The 5,000-nt window shown below is 31.3% G+C and overlaps 1 protein-coding gene across 1 annotated transcript in view; it reads right to left on the bottom strand.

Moving 5' to 3' along the window:
• LOC139424298 (protein sidekick-1-like) overlaps positions 1-5,000 on the bottom strand; it is a 382,190-nt gene that overhangs the window by 88,637 nt on the left and 288,553 nt on the right. The window lies entirely within an intron of this gene.

Below are 5,000 nucleotides of genomic sequence, written 5' to 3'. Positions count from 1 at the left end.
TATATGTTATAGGTCTTATATAAGTTATAGTTAGAGGTCTGATGGAAGTTATAGGTCTGATATACGTTAGAGGTCTGATATAAGTTAAAGGTCTGATATAAGTTAGAGGTCTGATATAAGTTAAAGGTCTGATATAAGTTATAGTTAGAGGTCTGATATAAGTTAAAGGTCTGATATAAGTTATAGTTAGAGGTCTGATATAAGTTATAGTTAGAGGTCTGATTCTGATATATGTAATAGGTCTTATATAAGTTATAGTTAGAGGTCTGATGGAAGTTATAGGTCTGATATACGTTAGAGGTCTGATATAAGTTATAGTTAGAGGTCTGATATAAGTTATAGTTAGAGGTCTGATTCTGATATATGTTACTAGGTCTTATATAAGTTATAGTTAGAGGTCTGATGGAAGTTATAGGTCTGATATACGTTAGAGGTCTGATATAAGTTATAGGTCTGATATAAGTTAAAGGTCTTATATAAGTTAAAGGTCTGATATAAGTTATAGGTCTTATATAAGTTATAGTTAGAGGTCTGATATAAGTTATAGTTAGAGGTCTGATTCTGATATATGTTATAGGTCTGATATAAGTTATAGTTAGAGGTCTGATATAAGTTAGAGGTCTGATATAAGTTAAAGGTCTGATATAAGTTAAAGGTCTGATATAAGTTAAAGGTCTGATATAAGTTAAAGGTCTGATATAAGTTATAGTTAGAGGTCTGATGGAAGTTATAGGTCTGATATACGTTAGAGGTCTGATATAAGTTAAAGGTCTGATATAAGTTATAGGTCTGATATAAGTTATAGGTCTGATATAAGTTATAGTTAGAGGTTTGATATAAGTTAGAGGTCTGATATAAGTTAGAGGTCTGACATAAGTTAGAGGTCTGATATAAGTTATATTTAGAGGTTTGATATAAGTTAGAGGTCTGATATAAGTTATAGGTCTGATATAAATTAGAGGTCTGATATAAGTTAGAGGTCTGATATAAGTTAGAGGTCTGATATAAGTTAGAGGTCTGATATAAGTTATAGTTAGAGGTCTGATATAAGTTATAGTTAGAGGTCTGATATAAGTTAGAGGTCTGATATAAGTTAGAGGTCTGATATAAGTTAGAGGTCTGATATAAGTTAGAGGTCTGATTTAAGTTAGAGGTCTGATATAAGCTAGAGGTCTTATATAAGTTATAGTTAGAGGTCTAATATAAGTTATAGTTAGAGGTCTGATATAAGTTATAGTTAGAGGTCTGATATAAGTTATAGTTAGAGGTCTGATTCTGATATATGTTATAGGTCTTATATAAGTTATAGTTAGAGGTCTGATGGAAGTTATAGGTCTGATATACGTTAGAGGTCTGATATAAGTTAAAGGTCTGATATAAGTTAAAGGTCTGATATAAGTTATAGGTCTGATATAAGTTATAGGTCTGATATAAGTTATAGGTCTGATATAAGTTATAGTTAGAGGTCTGATGGAAGTTATAGGTCTGATATACGTTAGAGGTCTGATATAAGTTAAAGGTCTGATATAAGTTAAAGGTCTGATATAAGTTATAGGTCTGATATAAGTTAGAGGTCTGATATAAGTTAGAGGTCTGATATAAGTTATAGTTAGAGGTCTGATATAAGTTATAGTTAGAGGTCTGATATAAGTTAGAGGTCTGATATAAGTTATAGGTCTGATATAAGTTAGAGGTCTGATATAAGTTATAGGTCTGATATAAGTTAGAGGTCTGATATAAGTTAGAGGTCTGATATAAGTTATAGTTAGAGGTCTGATATAAGTTATAGTTAGAGGTCTGATATAAGTTAGAGGTCTGATATAAGTTATAGGTCTGATATAAGTTAGAGGTCTGATATAAGTTAGAGGTCTGATATAAGTTAGAGGTCTGATATAAGTTAGAGGTCTGATATAAGTTAGAGGTCTGATTTTAGTTAGAGGTCTGATATAAGTTAGAGGTCTGATATAAGTTATAGTTAGAGGTCTGATATAAGTTAGAGGTCTGATATAAGTTATAGGTCTGATATAAGTTAGAGGTCTGATATAAGTTAGAGGTCTGATATAAGTTAGAGGTCTGATATAAGTTAGAGGTCTGATTTAAGTTAGAGGTCTGATATAAGTTATAGGTCTGATATAAGTTAGAGGTCTGAATCTGATATATGTTATAGGTCTTATATAAGTTAGAGGTCTGATATACGTTAGAGGTCTGATATAAGTTAAAGGTCTGATATAAGTTATAGGTCTGATATAAGTTATAGGTCTGATATAAGTTATAGTTAGAGGTTTGATATAAGTTAGAGGTCTGATATAAGTTAGAGGTCTGACTCTGATATATGTTATAGGTCTTATATAAGTTATAGTTAGAGGTTTGATATACGTTAGAGGTCTGATATAAGTTAAAGGTCTGATATAAGTTATAGGTCTGATATAAGTTATAGGTCTGATATAAGTTATAGTTAGAGGTTTGATATAAGTTAGAGGTCTGATATAAGTTAGAGGTCTGACATAAGTTAGAGGTCTGATATAAGTTATATTTAGAGGTTTGATATAAGTTAGAGGTCTGATATAAGTTATAGGTCTGATATAAATTAGAGGTCTGATATAAGTTAGAGGTCTGATATAAGTTATAGTTAGAGGTCTGATATAAGTTATAGTTAGAGGTCTGATTCTGATATATGTTATAGGTCTTATATAAGTTATAGTTAGAGGTCTGATGGAAGTTAGAGGTCTGATATAAGTTAGAGGTCTGATATAAGTTATAGTTAGAGGTCTTATATAAGTTATAGTTAGAGGTCTAATATAAGTTATAGTTAGAGGTCTGATATAAGTTATAGTTAGAGGTCTGATATAAGTTATAGTTAGAGGTCTGATATAAGTTATAGTTAGAGGTCTGATATAAGTTATAGTTAGAGGTCTGATATAAGTTATAGTTAGAGGTCTGATTCTGATATATGTTATAGGTCTTATATAAGTTATAGTTAGAGGTCTAATATAAGTTATAGTTAGAGGTCTGATATAAGTTATAGTTAGAGGTCTGATATAAGTTATAGTTAGAGGTCTGATTCTGATATATGTTATAGGTCTTATATAAGTTATAGTTAGAGGTCTGATGGAAGTTATAGGTCTGATATAAGTTAGAGGTCTGATATAAGTTATAGGTCTGATATAAGTTAGAGGTCTGATATAAGTTAGAGGTCTGATATAAGTTAGAGGTCTGATATAAGTTATAGTTAGAGGTCTGATATAAGTTATAGTTAGAGGTCTGATATAAGTTAGAGGTCTGATATAAGTTATAGGTCTGATATAAGTTAGAGGTCTGATATAAGTTAGAGGTCTGATATAAGTTAGAGGTCTGATATAAGTTAGAGGTCTGATTTAAGTTAGAGGTCTGATATAAGTTAGAGGTCTGATATAAGTTATAGTTAGAGGTCTGATATAAGTTATAGGTCTGATATAAGTTAGAGGTCTGATATAAGTTAGAGGTCTGATATAAGTTAGAGGTCTGATATAAGTTAGAGGTCTGATTTAAGTTAGAGGTCTGATATAAGTTAGAGGTCTGATATAAGTTAGAGGTCTGATATAAGTTAGAGGTCTGATCTAAGATAGAGGTCTGATATAAGTTAGAGGTCTGATATAAGTTAGAGGTCTGATATAAGTTAGAGGTCTGATATAAGTTAGAGGTCTGATCTAAGTTAGAGGTCTGATATAAGTTAGAGGTCTGACATTAGTTATAGTTAGAGGTCTGATATAAGTTATAGTTAGAAGAAGCCTAAATATCCACTATTTAATAAAACAATACACAGACTATTATGTTGTAGTTCTAGAACAGTTTAGAGTTTTAGTGTTGTAGTTCTAGAGCAGTTTAGAGTTTTAGTGTTGTAGTTCTAGAGCAGTTTAGAGTTTTAGTGTTGTAGTTCTAGAGCAGTTTAGAGTTTTAGTGTTGTAGTTCTAGAGCAGTTTAGAGTTTTAGTGTTGTAGTTCTAGAACAGTTTAGAGTTTTAGTGTTGTAGTTCTAGAGCAGTTTAGAGTTTTAGTGTTGTAGTTCTAGAGCAGTTTAGAGTTTTAGTGTTGTAGTTCTAGAACAGTTTAGAGTTTTAGTGTTGTAGTTCTAGAGCAGTTTAGAGTTTTAGTGTTGTAGTTCTAGAACAGTTTAGAGTTTTAGTGTTGTAGTTCTAGAGCAGTTTAGAGTTTTAGTGTTGTAGTTCTAGAGCAGTTTAGAGTTTTAGTGTTGTAGTTCTAGAGCAGTTTAGAGTTTTAGTGTTGTAGTTCTAGAGCAGTTTAGAGTTTTAGTGTTGTAGTTCTAGAACAGTTTAGAGTTTTAGTGTTGTAGTTCTAGAGCAGTTTAGAGTTTTAGTGTTGTAGTTCTAGAGCAGTTTAGAGTTTTAGTGTTGTAGTTCTAGAGCAGTTTAGAGTTTTAGTGTTGTAGTTCTAGAACAGTTTAGAGTTTTAGTGTTGTAGTTCTAGAGCAGTTTAGAGTTTTAGTGTTGTAGTTCTAGAGCAGTTTAGAGTTTTAGTGTTGTAGTTCTAGAACAGTTTAGAGTTTTACTGTTGTAGTTCTAGAGCAGTTTAGAGTTTTAGTGTTGTAGTTCTAGAGCAGTTTAGAGTTGTAGTGTTGTAGTTCTAGAGCAGTTTAGAGTTTTAGTGTTGTAGTTCTAGAACAGTTTAGAGTTTTAGTGTTGTAGTTCTAGAGCAGTTTAGAGTTTTAGTGTTGTAGTTCTAGAGCAGTTTAGAGTTTTAGTGTTGTAGTTCTAGAGCAGTTTAGAGTTTTACTGTTGTAGTTCTAGAGCAGTTTAGAGTTTTAGTGTTGTAGTTCTAGAGCAGTTTAGAGTTTTAGTGTTGTAGTTCTAGAGCAGTTTAGAGTTTTAGTGTTGTAGTTCTAGAGCAGTTTAGAGTTTTAGTGTTGTAGTTCTAGAGCAGTTTAGAGTTTTAGTGTTGTAGTTCTAGAGCAGTTTAGAGTTTTAGTGTTGTAGTTCTAGAGCAGTTTAGAGTTTTAGTGTTGTA

Source organism: Oncorhynchus clarkii, chromosome 13 (assembly GCF_045791955.1).
Source record: "Oncorhynchus clarkii lewisi isolate Uvic-CL-2024 chromosome 13, UVic_Ocla_1.0, whole genome shotgun sequence".
NCBI classification, from domain to species: Eukaryota; Metazoa; Chordata; class Actinopteri; order Salmoniformes; family Salmonidae; genus Oncorhynchus; species Oncorhynchus clarkii.
This window is presented reverse-complemented; position numbering and strand designations above follow the sequence as displayed.